Source organism: Stomoxys calcitrans, chromosome 5 (assembly GCF_963082655.1).
Source record: "Stomoxys calcitrans chromosome 5, idStoCalc2.1, whole genome shotgun sequence".
Classification (NCBI taxonomy): Eukaryota; Metazoa; Arthropoda; class Insecta; order Diptera; family Muscidae; genus Stomoxys; species Stomoxys calcitrans.
This window is the reverse complement of record NC_081556.1, coordinates 122083050-122098348: the sequence shown is the minus strand read 5'-3', so window position 1 is coordinate 122098348 and position 15299 is coordinate 122083050. Positions and strand designations below refer to the sequence as shown.

The following is a 15299-nucleotide window of genomic DNA, read 5'->3' as shown; positions in this document are numbered from 1 at the left end:
CCAAAGGACCAACCGCCACGGGAACAGGGTGGCAACTGGTTATCCGCCAATAACCCGCCTTATCATATCGAACATCATAGGCACTCAGTATTTGTGCAAGACCCGGTGCCGCCCGGCCTCTCACTGAGACTCTCCGCTCGATACCGCTGAATGTCCGCGACTGCCGTTGCAGCTACTCAATATGAAGCATTCCAGTATCCGCAACATGTGGACGGCATAGAGATAGTATCATATGTGGAAAATTGTACTATCATGGTATCAGGCCACCCACCCCATTGATGGCATCTGCGATAAGTTAAGCGTCTTCCTCAACGAACTTGCCTCTTATTTCTCTGCAAGAAATCTGAAGATAGCTGCCGCCAAAACTTCAGCCACATTGTTCACTAGATACACGCATGAGGTGGTGGTCGACGGCGTGACAATTCCGACCATCGAGTGACCCAAAATATTTGGTGTCACATTTGACAGCTCTTACAAATTCTCTTCACATGCCAAAGCAATTTGTGATAATGTCAAAAGTAGAAACAAGATCCTAAAGTCACTTGCCAACAGCACATGGGGTGCTGACAAAGAAACTTTGTTTACCACGTACAAAGCAATTGGCTAGTCTGTGGTAAGTTATGCAGCGCCAGTGTAATCTCGTCAGCTCTGTGAGACACGGTGGAATAATATTCAGATCTGTTAGAATGCTGGCCTTTTACAAATTCTCAAAAGTAGAAACAAGGTCCTCAAGTCACTTGCCGGCAGCACCTGGGTTGCTGACAAAGAAACCTTGTTTACCACGTACAAAGCAATTGGTCGGTCTGTGGTAAGTTATGCAGCGCCATTGTGATCTCTCTGTGGCACGCAGTGGAATAATATTTAGATCTGTCAGAATGCCGCTCTTCGAACTGCGACGGGCTGTCTCCTCAGTTCTCACTTGGACTACCTCCACTAAGAGACAAAGATTCTACCTGAGCGAATACATAACTACATGCTGTCTAAGCAATACTTTCTGGGCTGTTATCGCAGAGAACATCAAAATCATCATCTTGAGGATAGGTATTCACCGCCCAGAAGCCTTAAGGTAGATCTACATGATCTAGAGCGTGAGGTTCAGCGCTACAAGATAGAACCTCTAGATCAAGTGGGGGATCAAGCAGGTCTTGACAACAGTCATGCAGACACGGTAGCAGATGCGGTAAACAGCTACCGGTATAATGTGGTCCTTAGGGAACGACCGCTTCCCATTGCAGATATATCCAAATATAAACCAATTTTATAAAGCCTAACATATGTCACTGTGTCAAATATCAGCAAAATCGGATTATAAACGCGCCTTTTATGACGCCAAGACTTTAAATCGAGAGATTGGTCTATATGGCAGCTTTATTCAATTCTCGACCGATCTGGGCCAAATCGAAGAGCCTAACTCACTGTCCCAATTTCGGTGAAATCGTATAATAAATGCGGCTTGTAGGGGCCAAAACTTTAAATCGAGAGATCGGTCTGTATGGCGGCTATATCCAAATCTTAACCGATCTGGGCCAAATTAAAGAATATTGAAGGGCCTAACAGTACTCACTGTCCCAAATTTCGGCGAAATTTGACAAAAAATGCGCCTTTTATGAACCCAAGACCTTAAATCGAGAAATCGATCTATATGGCATATATATCCAAATCTGGAACGATCTGAGCCAAATTGCAGAAAAATGTCGAGGCGAGTAACAGAGCTCACTGTCCCAAATTTCGGCGACATAGGGCCAATAAATGCGCCTTTTATGGACCCAAAATCTTAATTCGAGTGATCGGTCTATATAGCATCTATATCTAAATCTGGACCGATCTGGGTCAAATTCAGGGGGGATGTCGAAGGGCCTAACGCAACGAATTGACCCAAATTTTGGCACAATCGGACAATTAATGCGCCTTTTATGCGCCCAAGACCTAAAATCAAGAGATCGGTCTGGACCGATCGGAGCCAAGTTGAAAAAGGATGTTGAGGGCCCCAAAACAACTCACTGTCCCAAATTTCAGCAAAATCGGATAATAAATATGGCTTTTATGGGCCTAAAACCTTAAATCGGCGGATCGGTCTATATGGGGGCTATATCAAGATATAGTCCGATATAGCTTATCTTTTAGCTCAATATCTTTATTTTTAAAGACATGGCTAGATCGTCTAGACCGCCTTTAAAGGGTCGGAAATGGATGTTTCGATGTGTTGCAAACTGAATGACAAAATGTCTATACCCCCATCCTTCGGTGGTGGGTATAAAAATAGTTATAAAAGTTGACAAGTTGTGTTTAATAGCGGTGCTTATCGCCTTTCTGGCGACATTTGTTGGATATTTCGAATTTGCTTTTAAAAAAGAAGTCTCTTATCATTTAGCTAAAACCTAAACCGGATAGCACTCGATGATATGAGAAAAATCTTCCCGCTGTAACTAAATGGCATGTTCGGTGGCAAATTTAAATTGGCCCTCCCATTTCTGTGATATGGTAACCCTATGATGGCCTTGAAAGTAGTTTCAAAATGTTCTTATCAAGTATGCGGAATGACAGACCGACAGACACGAACAAATACGGGCAGATAGAAAGACAAACAGACAGACAGAATTATGAAGTATTTCTGAGGCTGCCAGTATGTTTAACAATATATCTACCTCTTCCTCTTTTAGATATTACAAACAAATTTACCACATATTTCCCAAATTTTATGACCTGCACCAAAATGGTGGTGTAGGTCATAAAATTTCAACTTTAATTAACTGAAAGGTTTAACATTAAACCATAAACGGTTTAAATACTCCGCTACAATGCCAACAAGATTTAGTAGAAAATGAACCTTCAAATTAACTTAAATTTAAGTTGCTCCTGAATTCCAACCTAATGTCCATTAGTATATAAAAAAAAATTTATTTACTCATTTGTACATGTGGAGCATTATTGTTATTGTTCTACAAAAGCAACAATGAACAAATAATGAAACAACAACAACAACTGAGAAAACACACAAAAAGACGTAGAGAACCAAAACAAAACACAAACTATTCGCATAATAGTAGAACACAAAAGCAAACTGGGAACCTTTTAAATTACCATAAAAACGTGCCACACATGAATTAATGCGACTGCAACACACACAGCACATTGGTGGTGGGGTACACAAAAAAATGTCATTCCTTGACTGTGAGCCCTAACACCCAAAATGAGTACGAGTGTGTGTGTGTGTGTGACCACAAAAATGGAAATATGCCAGTATAGAAGTGGATACACTTTGAAAAATCATACTCGTCATTATGAGTTATAAAAAATTGCTGTTGATAAGGCTTTTGTTCTATATACCCTAGGAGGATCAGGTTTTGAGTATCGGCCGTTATAATCTATCCATTTTCTTTCATTATGCTGGCTTTTTCGACCATCATTGTCCCAGGGAAAGGTATAGATTTTTTGAGTTTAAATTTTCGGGATGGCAGCACTGGTTGTCAATTGTGTCCAAACGTCATCTGTGAAAGTGAAAAGTGTTCAGTATACTCTGCCATTTCATCATGAAGAAACTCACAAATGTGCAACGACTAAAAATCGTTGAAATTTATTATGAACATTTTTGCTCTGTGACGAATCGATGAAAAACCACTGTTTTTATATCCACCACCATAGCATGGGGGTATACTAATCTTATCATTCCGTTTGTAACACCTCGAATTATTTATCTAGGACGCCATAAAGTATATATATTCTTGATTGACTCGATATCCTGAATCGATTCAGCCAGGTCCGTCCGTCCGTCTGTCGAAATCACGATAGCGGTCGAAAACGTAAAGCTAGCCGCTTGAAATTTTGCACAGATCCTAAATATTGATGTAGGTCATTGGTGATTGCAAATGGGCCATAACGGTTCAGATTTCGATATAGCTCCAATATCAAGCGATATCCCGATTTGATTTCTTGAGCCCTTGGAAGCCGCAATTTTCATCCGATTTGGCTGAAATTGAACATGTAGTGTTTTGTTACGACTTCCAACAACTGCGCCAAGTACGGTCCGAATCGCCGTATAACCTAATATAGCTTCCACGTAAACCGATCTCCCGATTTGACATCTTGAGCCCTTACAAGCCTCAATTTTTTTGGTGGATTTGGCTGAAATTTTGCATGTAGTGTGCTGTTATGACTTCCAACAACTATGCTAAGTACGGTCTAAATCGGTCGATAACCTGATATAGCTTCTTTGTAAACCGATCTCCCGATTTGACTTCGTGAGCTCCGTGAAAACGCCATTTTTGTCCGATTTGGCAGAAATTTTACACATAGTGTTCCGTTCAACAAATGTGCTAAGTACGGTTCAAATCAGTCAAAAACCTGATATAGCTCCCATATTAACCGAGATCCCGATTTGACTTATTGACCCCTGTGTCAAGTATAGTCCATTAACTGATATAGCCACCAAATAAACCATTCTCCCCTCTAGAGACTCCTTGAGCCTCTAGAGGGCGCAATTCCTATCCGATTTGGCTGATATTTTGCATTACATGTTTCGTTATGACTTCCAAGATCTGTGCTAAGTATGGTTAAAATCGGTCCATAACCTAACATAGCTGCCATATAAACCGATCTTGGGTCTTGATTTCTTGATTTCTTATCCGATTTGGCCGAAATTGTGCATGAAGTGTTTAATTTTGACTTTCAACGACTGTGTCAATACCCATAAACATTCCACTAAGGAACAGGGGCAAACTTCTCACATATTAATGAGTGCAGTCCGATTCAATTTTTTTTTAAGCTCAGTGATAAGGGGCCTCCTGTTTATAGCCGAGTCCGAACGGCGTGCCGCAGTGCGACACCTCTTTGGAGAGTACCTCACAAATGTTGCCAGCATTAGGAAGGGAAAACCACCGCTGAAAATTTTTTCTGATGGTCTCGCCAGGATTCGAACCGAGGCGTTCAGCGTCATAGGCGGACATGCTAACCTCTGCGCTACGGTGGCCGACCGGCGTATATTCCGACCACCGGCCACCGTAGCGCAGAGGTTAGCATGTCCGCCTAGGATGCCAAACGCCTGGATTCTAATCAAAAAAAAATTTCAGCGGTGGTTTTCCCCTCCTAATGCTGGCAACATTTGTGAGGTAGTATGCCATATAAAACTTCCTTCCAAAGGGGTGCCACTGCGGCACGCCGTTCGGACTCGGCTATTAAAAGGAGGCCCCTTATCATTGATCTTAAACTTGAATCGGACTGCACTCATTGATATGTGAGAAGTTTTGGAATGTTCATGGGCAAAATTTCCAATTTGCATTTGCATCAACAACTTATGAAAAACTTATTTTTTCAGTGTATATACCTACTTACCCACTTTTTTTTACAAATTTATGGACATCTGTTGGTGTTTTTGTATTTTTTTTTTTTTAGATCCAAACACACGAAATGTGTGAGAAAATGGCACAGCACAGTTGGAGTGCCTCCCCCTTTCTTTAAACCACAACATACGGTACGGGAGGCCCCCTTCCCCTCGTTCTGTAACACTGTTAAGTCCTCTCATATGAAGAGGAAACTAAATATGTTTACTGCTGTGTAAGGGCTTGTACTCGTTAAAAGTCGCTTATTTCATAGCAGTAGGTGTTGCTTTGGCCCACTTGTGGACTTGTGGAAAATGGGCAAAACTAAAAGGCTTGCAGCTGCATTGCACTTGTAAATCATTTGAAAGTGAAATGAAATCGACTATTTATGGGAGAATTATACACACACAAAATGTAAGAGCTTGTGTGATTTGTGATTTAATCAGCAAAATTTTATATTTCAAATTCATGAAAGGTCAAACTAGTCGGAAAATCTTGAAAACGGAAAATTTCAGAATTTCTTGTGTATAACAGGAAAATATATTTTTTTTTTATTTTACGACACTGCATCAGCACAAGAAAAAAAAACAAAGTGAAAGGTAATAATTAAAGAACTATGCCCGTGAAAACTTTTGGGAACCCTCCACTATGGTTTATACCAAGAAATGTTCACAAATTAACTTAAATGATGGGCACATGTGTACGTTAAGTACAAAATGTCTGTCAAATCAGTCAAAAATTAAAGGTCCTTGGGGCGGTAGAAGACAAACAAGGAGATCGGTTTATATGGGAGTTATATTAGGTATGAGGCCTGCCACATACCCAGCATGGATGGTGCAAGTTAAAACATCACAATTTGTTAAAAATTTCTGCCAAATCGAACAATAATTGAGGCTTCCATGTGCTCAAAGATAAAATCGGGAGATCGGTTTAGATGGGAGCTATATTATGCGGATCGTACTTGACACGGTTGCTGGAAGTCTTATCAATTGAGCAATTCGTTAACTCAACTAAGCGCACGAACAAGAATTTCAGCCTACAAACGGCCATCTAAAGTAATTTTCCAACACAAGTGAAAGTATGGACAGCTGTGACCGCTAATGGCCGCTCTCCGGTCGAGCATGGCATAAAAGTAAATGTGACTGTTTATCGTGACAACATTTCGAAAGTGGATTTTGAGCCTTGGGTACGCAAACTTTTCAGTCGTAGACCAAAGGCGTACCAACAAGACTCGACACCGTCAAATAAAGCACGTGTAAACCAAGAATGGCTTTAAAATCTTGAACCATACTTGGTCTTCACAGTGGCTGTTCAATTCGTCAGATATCTATCAGATGGACTTTTCTATTTGGACCATTTTAGACAGCAAGGTATGAAAGCGCTAAAAAGAGCCTTTATATGGAAATGGGCCAAAATACCGGCAGATTATATTCATGCAGTCACGGCCAAAGTCGTATCGAGCAAAAGAGAATGGATTTTTAAATTAAGAATACCTCAACACATTTTTCTCATTTGAATCAGTAACAAATATTTCCACATAATAAGTAAAAAGGCATTAAGTTCGACCGGGCTAAACTTAATTGCTAATGCCTAAGGCAATTGTGTCAAATTTCAGCGAAATTGGCCCAAGATCTTAAATCGGGAGATCGGTCTATATGGCAGCTATATGCAAATATAAACTAATCGGAACATAAAGGAACAGACTTCAAAAAGCCTAACATAGGGCACTGCGCCAAATTTCTGCAAAATAGGATAAAAAAGTACGAGCATGCTAAATTCGGCCGGGCTGAATCTTATATACCCCCCACCATTGATCGCATTTGTCGAGTTCTATGCGCGGTATCTCTTTTTAGACAAACATAGAATATTGAATAAGAACTGTTATGCTGTTGGAGCTATATCAAGTTGTAGTCCGATTCGGACCATAAATGAATGGTGAACATTGTAGAAGTCATTGTGTAATATTTCAGATCATTCGTATAAGAATTGCGCCTTGTAGGGGCTCAAGAAGCAAAATCGAGAGATAAGTTTATATGGGAGCTGTATCAAGCTATTGATCGATTCCGACCATATTAGACACGTATGTTGGAAGTCATGTGAGAAGCCGTTGTACAAAATATATGCCAAATCGGGTGAGAATTCCGCCCACTAGAGGCGCAAGAAGTCAAAATCCCAGATCGGTTTATATGGCAGCTATATCAGGTTCTATACCGAATAACGCCATACTTAGCACAATTATTGGAAGTCATAACAAAACACCTCATGCAAATTTTCAGCCAAATCGGATGAGAATTGCGCGCTCTATTGGCTCACGAAGTCAAGATCCAAGATCGGTTTATATGACAGCAATACCAGATTATAAACCGATTTGAATCATACTTAACAAAGTTGTTGGAAGTGATACCAAAACCCTACGTGCAAAATTTCACTTAAATCGGACGAGAATTGCGCTCTCTAGAGGCTCAATAAGTCAAGACCCAAGATCGGTTTATATGGCAGCTACTTCAAAACATGGACCGGTTTAAACCATACTTAGCGTAGTTGTTGGAAGTGCTACCAAAACATTACGTGCAAAATTTCAATAAAATCGCATAAGAATTGCGCCCTCTAGAGGCTCAAGAAGTCAAGACCCAAGATCGGTTTATATGGCAGCTATATCAAAACATGGACCGATATGGACCATTTACAATCCCAACCGACCTACATTAATAAAAAGTATTTGTGCAAAAATTCAAGCGGCTAGCTTTACTCCTTCGAAAGTTAGCGTGCTTTCGACAGATGGACGGACGGACACGACTAGATCGACTAAAAATGCCATGACGATCAAGAATATATATACTTTATGGGGTCTTAGACGCATATTTCGAGGTGTTACAAACAGAATAACGAAATTAGTATACCCCATCCTATGTTGTAGGGTATAAAAAATGCGGCTTTTATGAGTCCAAAACCTTAAATCAGGAGGTCGATCTATATGACCGCTACATCCAATTATAAACCGATCGGAACTATATAAGGCGCGGATATCGAGAAGCCTACCACAGGTCATTGTGGCAAATTTCAGCGGAATGGGATAAAAAAAATGCGGCTTTTATGGGCCCAAAACCTTAAATCAGGATATCGATCTACATGACCGCTACATCCAATTATAAACCGATCGAAACAATATAAGGCATGGGTGTCGAGAAGCCTAACATAGGTCACAGTGCAATATTTCAGCGAAATAGATCGGTTTATATGACAGCTTTATCTATCTTTATCGATCTTGACCATAGGTTAGGTAAGGTTAGGTTGAAAAGAGGGTGCAGATATTAATCCGCCCCATGCCACTATGGACATACACCTAAGCCAAAAAACGGCTTGTTGTGCGCTCTCAATACTATAAAGTAACCTCTAAGAAGAAAATTTTAAGCTAGGAATTGCTGGCTACTTACAAAATCCTTAATAGTTTTCCATAACACTCTCCTAAGTTGGTTCATGTCTGGTATTGTGACCCCAACTTAATACCGGTGCCTTTTAGCCGCGAAAGCTGGGCAATAACAAAGAAAATACTCCAACGTCTCATCATCTTCCCCACATGCCCTACACATGCTATCACTTGCCGCAGCTATTTTGCATAAGTGAGCTCGTAGTGCTATGTGTCCCGTTATGATACCAATAACTATACTGACCCTCTTCGTATTTCCTTTCAGTAATAGCCTCGTTTTCTCACTATCCAGGTCAACCAATAGGATTTTCGCCGTCCTACCAACTGTTTCGCCGTTCCATGGCGTGGCGTTCGCCACCCACGATCTTAAAATCGGACTGCGTTGACCCGAAAGGCTTCGGGTTAACCAAGTTTATTGACAGTAGTTCTCTGGCCTTCACTGCCAAATTGTCTGCCCTTTTATTCCCTCTTACTCCGTTATGGCCCGGGACACAAACGATGCGGATTGTGCAATCCTTAGAGAAGGCGTTAATCTCTTTCTTACACACCAAGACTGTTCGTGACTTTACCATCTTGGTTGTTATTACCGTTATGGCCAATTTACTGTCCGAAGGGATGTTCACACTCGACGTCCTCGCGTTAGTACCACACCACGTCACGCATTTCGTAATCGCCCGAGTCTTCGCCTGCAGAACCGTATTATGTTCAGGCAGTCTAAAACAGATCTCAGTCCCTAGGTTCTCAATGTAGAACCCCAGGCCCACTCAGTCCTCTAGCTTTGATCCATCCGTGTAACACAATCTTCTAGATGGCAATACTAGGGTTCCGTCAATCCAAGACTGGCAGAAGTGCCTCGCACTCAACCTCAATTGTCGCCTCAGGTATTCGATCGGAAACCTCTTCCCTGACGATCTATAATCAATTTTGTTTGTTCTACCGCTATAGACGGACATGGATAGATCGACATAGAATGTCAAGACTATCAAGAATATTTTCTGTATATTGTTGGGGTGTTTTTTGGTATACACTGCATTAATCTCACTCTTTGGGTATTTCAAACCTCTTGAGGTTTAGCAAATAGATAAATACTTGTGCTACCACATAGTACCGTATACGTAATTTTATTTCAATAACTATCCGATACTCATACGAACCCATGGCATATGAATTTACTACTAATCATCTTATTGCAATATGGCAAAATTTCAAATTTTATTTATATAGAATGAAATAACTATTTGATGAAATATACTTTTAAGACTAATTGCAATTCTTTTTTGCTTTTTTCAGATAATGTGTGACAAATCAGTATATGCAGCTATATGAACAAAAGGTAACACCAAACTTTCTCGACGTGCTTTTAGCTTAAGATCCTTTTACAATTAAACTTCAATCAAAATTGAATTCGGAGGCCACAGTAGCGCAGAGGTTAGCATGACCGCCTATGTCGCTGAACACCTGGGTTCGAATCCTGACGAGAACATCAACAACATATTCAATGGTGGTTATGCCCATCCCCTTAGGGTTGTCGCACTGGGATTCGCCATTTGAACTCGGCTGTAAAAAGAAGCTTCCTCTCATTGATATTTGAGAAGTTTGCCCCTGTTCCTTAAAGAAATGTTCGTAGACAAATTCGCATTTGCAAATTTGATTTTAAAATCACTTTATTTATTCGAGACCCTAATAATACTGGTTGTCCTACATATGAAAGTTGACAGATACAATGTGGGACTCAAATGAAAAGTCGTTGGAGGTGGAAGAGTACGAATCTGATAGTTGTATTTGGGGACCAAAAGTCTAAGGCCCAGCAAAACCCTTCAAAGGTACGTGCAGAAAAAAATCCGGAAAAAAATGGGGTTCAAAAATGAAAATACCTGAATTCGGATATCATGGTCTTTATGCCACCTACAAAATTTCAAGCAAATCGAGTAACAATTGCGCCCTTCGGAGGCTTATAAAGTCAATTTGGAACAGCTTATATGGCAGCTATTGGGTTGCCCAAAAAGTAATTGCGGATTTTTTAAAAGAAAGTAAATGCATTTTTAATAAAACTTAGAATGAACTTTAATCAAATATACTTTTTTTACACTTTTTTCTAAAGCAAGCTAAAAGTAACAGCTGATAACTGACAGAAGAAAGAATGCAATTACAGAGTCACAAGCTGTGTAAAAATTTGTCAACGCCGACTATATAAAAAATACGCAATTACTTTTTGGGCAAACCAATATATTAGGTTATAGACTAATTTAAACCCTACTTGGCACAGTTGTGTGAATTCATACCAAAACAATATGTGCACAATTTTAGCCACACGTTATGAACCGATCAAGCAAAACATTTCATGCAAAATTGCATCCAAATCGGGTAACAATTGCGCTCTCTAGAGGCTCAAGAAGTATAATTGGATGATAGGTTTTTATGGCAGCTGTATTAAAATATGAACCGATTTGGACAATTTGCAATCCAAATCGAACCACACTAATAACACGTTAGACTGGTCGATGTTCGTACCGAGTATGGTCCAAATCGGGCTATATTTGGATATAGCTGTCATAAAGATCGATCCCCTGATTTAAGATATTGGGTCGATATCGGACACTATAAAGTTTAAATCGGTATATATTTGGATACAGCTGTCATATATACCGAACTCCCTATTTAAGGCCTTGGACCCATTAAAGACATGTTTTTTATACGATTTTGCTGAAATTTGGTACAGAGAAGTGAGGCTAGGAGCTTCAATATTCGTGTTCAATATTGCCCCTAATCTCTCTTTATTTGGATATAACTACCATATAGACCGATCTCCCGATTTAAGGGTTTGAGCCCACAAAAGGCGAATTTTCTCATCTCCTTAATCCATTTTCGAAAACGCCAGATTTTAGAGATGGATGCACCGATTTAAGCGAAATTTTGTATACCAACTTGATATTTGGGAGTAAAGTATGAATATGATATTCAAAATTGGGTCCAAGCCGTCCCAAGCCCAAAACCGCCCCAAAAGTACGGGACGATATAGGGCTCTAATGAAAGGTATTTTGGAGTAGAGTATGAATATAATGTCAAAAATCTAATCCAAGTACCTAGGACGCCGCCCCAAACCCAAACCCGAACCAAAAGTACCGCCCCAAATCAAAAGTGGACCGTTCAGGACAATATGGGACTCCAATGAAAGGTATTCGAGAGTAGAGTACGAATATTATTATCGAATATTACAAATTGGGTGTAATTGCCAAGTGGGCATATTAGACGATCATGATAATATGGGACTCAAATAAAAGTTATTCGGGAGTAGATTGCGAATATGGCACTAACAGGTAAAAATGCTTTAAGTTCGGCCGGACTGAACTATGGATACCCACCACCTTGGGTATATATGTAAACAACCTTTCGTCATAATCCGGTGACAAATGCATAATGTATGCACCCATAGCAGCTATATCGAAATATGATCCGATTTGGACCAAATGCGGCATGGACATTGAATGGTCTACTAAATACAAGTCACTGTTCAATATTGTTCAGCTTTATCCAAATATAGACCGGTCTTAACCATATAGGACACGGATGTCGAAAAGCCTTACATTAGCCACTGTGTCAAATTTCCGCAAAATCGGATAATAAATGCGTCTTTTTTGGGACCAATACTTTAAATCGAGAGATAGGTCTATATGGCAGCTATATCCACATCTGGACCGATCTGGGCCAAATTAAAAAGGGATGTCGAAGGGCTTAACTCAACTTACTGTCCCAAATTTCAGCGAAATCGGACACTAATGCGCCATTAATGGGCCCAAAACCTTAAATTGGCAGATCGGTATATATAGCAGCTCATTTTCCCAAATTTCAGCAAAATTCGACACTAATGCGCCATTTATGGGCCCAAAACTTTAAATCGGCAGATCGGTATATATAGCAGCTATATCCAAATCTCGACCAATCTGGACCAAATTGAAAAAAAGATGTCGAAGGGCCTAACACAACTCACTGTTCCAAATTGCGGCGAAATCGGACAATAAATGCTCATTTTATTGCCCCAAGACATTAAATCGAGAAATCGTTCTATATCAAAATCTGGACCGGTCCAGGCCAAATTGAATAAGGATGTCAAAGGGCATCATACAACTCACTGTCCCAAATTTCCGCGAAATCAGACAATAAATGGGTCTTTTATGGGCCCAAAACCTTAAATCGAGAGATCTGTCTAAATGGCAGATATATCCAAATCTAGACCGATCTGAGCCAAATTAAAAAAGGATGTCAAAGGGCCTCACACAACTCACTGTCCCAAATTAAGGCGAAATCGGACACTAAATGATCCTTTCATGGGCCCAAGACCTTAAATCGTGAGATTCGTCTATATGGCAGCTATATCCAAATCTGGACTGATCTGGCCCAAATTGAAGAGGGATATCGGAGAGCCAAATACAACTCACTGTCCTAAATTTCGGCGAAACCGGACAATATATGTGGCTTTTAAGGGTCTAAGACCCTTAATCGGCTAAAACGAGAGATCGGTCTAAATGACAGCTATATCCAAATCTGGACCGATCTGAGCCAAATTGAAGAAGGATATCGAGTGGCCCAACACAACTCTCTGTTTCAAATATCAGCAAAACTGGATACTTAATGTGGTTTTTATGGGCCTAAGACCTTAAATCGACGGATCGGTCTATATGGGGTTCCGATATTGTCCGATATAGCCCATCTTCGAACTAAACCTACCTATTAACAAAAATAGAATATGTGCTAAGTTTCAGCTCAATATCACTATTTATTAAGACAGTAGCGCGATTTCAACAGATAGACAGACAGAAGGACGGACAGACAGACAGACGGACAGACAAACGGACAGACAGACGGACAGACAGACGGACAGACAGACAGACAGACGGACAGACGGACAGACAGACAGACAGACGGAAGGTCAGACAGACAGACGGACGGATAGACAGACGGACGGACAGATGGAAGGTCAGACAGACAGGCGGACATCCCGACGGACAGATTATCAGACAAACAGACGGACAGACAGACGTACAGACCGACGGACATACAAATGGACAAACAGGCGGACAGACAGACCGACGGACAGACAGGTGGACAGACAGACAGACGGACCAACGGACAGACAGACAGACGGATAGACCGACGGTAAGACAGACAGACGGACCAATGGACAGACAGACAGACGGATTAACCGACGGTTACAGCTAGTTTCTTATAAAAATGAAAAATTTCATACAATCGGATAAATTTAGCGCAAGACATGAAAATGAAATTTTGACAAAATTTCCTACATAAATTAAATTTTTACAAAATTTCTCATAGCAATGAAATGTTAGCAAAATTTTTCCTACAAAAATTTTATCTTTTTCCAAATTTCTTTTAGAAATCCCATACTGACTTCAACTTTCGCCAAAATAAACAATTGTTGTACCATAAAAAAAAACACTACCAACAACACCTATAAGGGCGAAAATCTTCTTGTCGCTTAAAGTGGCTTGAGTCATAGTTTGTTTCCCAAAACGCCCCCATATCAGCTCAAGTATCACTTGAAATTTCAACAGTTTGTCCAATTTTTTGTTCATTTTCGTTGAAACCCAAAACGAAATACAAAAACCCAGAGATTTTCAACATTCTTTACATGACCATTCTGACCAAATGAAACAATCCACTAAATGCGCGTCATGTTATTTTTATAACGCAGTGGTTTTGTCTTTCGGTTAGGGTTATGTTTCAATGCTCTTTTATTGGCAAACAAATGTGGACGATTGTGGCTTGTAGCACGGGCAAAAGCGCACATGACAATTGTGACTATTATCAGGTCGCCGCCAGTGTTTATGGGACCATTAAAAGGGAAAGTCGTTCATCAGCAGTAGCAGTGATACTTAACTCTAACATTTCCATATGCAAATTAATGGCAAAGATTTTTGCATAGCTGTTTCCAATAGACAAAGAAGAGTGGGGACAAAAAAAAAATAATTCCCATTCATTACCGCATTCCCCAGACGAGTGAGTCGAGTAATTGTAGCCAACGAACAAATTCACTCGGGTCAACCAAAACGACCACACAAAGCAACACATGGCACATGGCAGAGATAGGGAACATAAATCGCCTATGAAACGAAACGGGGCATTACAAATCAAGAAATGGAGTGTAAAATGTGGACAATAAACGGTTGTCCACGGGCGTAGCCAAAGCCACGAGCAATGCTATCGAGGAAAACCCGATTAAAAGCTTGAGCAGACCACAGCAACATGTTGGCGAGACAAGATTATAGCAACTCGATTGCATTTCGCATGCACTTTTCTTATAATAGACCTGTTTTACCAAAAAACCAAAAATTGGGAAAGTAGTTTAAGGTAGATTAGAATAAGAATGGCACAAAACAAGGAACAATCTTTGTTGAATCATAGAGGTTCTTCTGGGAATAGTATAATCTATTTGAAGATCATTCATACGTCTGTCTGTCCGTCTGTCTGTCCGTCTGTCTGTCCGTCGGTCTGTCCGTCTGTCTGAGTGGGAATTCTAAGGTCAATGGATTGGAAAAAAC

General features: G+C 40.3%; 1 protein-coding gene across 1 annotated transcript in view; it reads left to right on the top strand.

Moving 5' to 3' along the window:
• LOC106088270 (kelch-like protein 17) overlaps window positions 1-15299 on the top strand; it is a 119286-nt gene that overhangs the window by 60887 nt on the left and 43100 nt on the right. Inside the window, exon 2 of the mRNA XM_059368923.1 lies at window positions 10033-10075. The gene's annotated coding sequence lies outside the window, so the exon portion shown is untranslated. The remainder of the gene's footprint in view (window positions 1-10032; window positions 10076-15299) is intronic.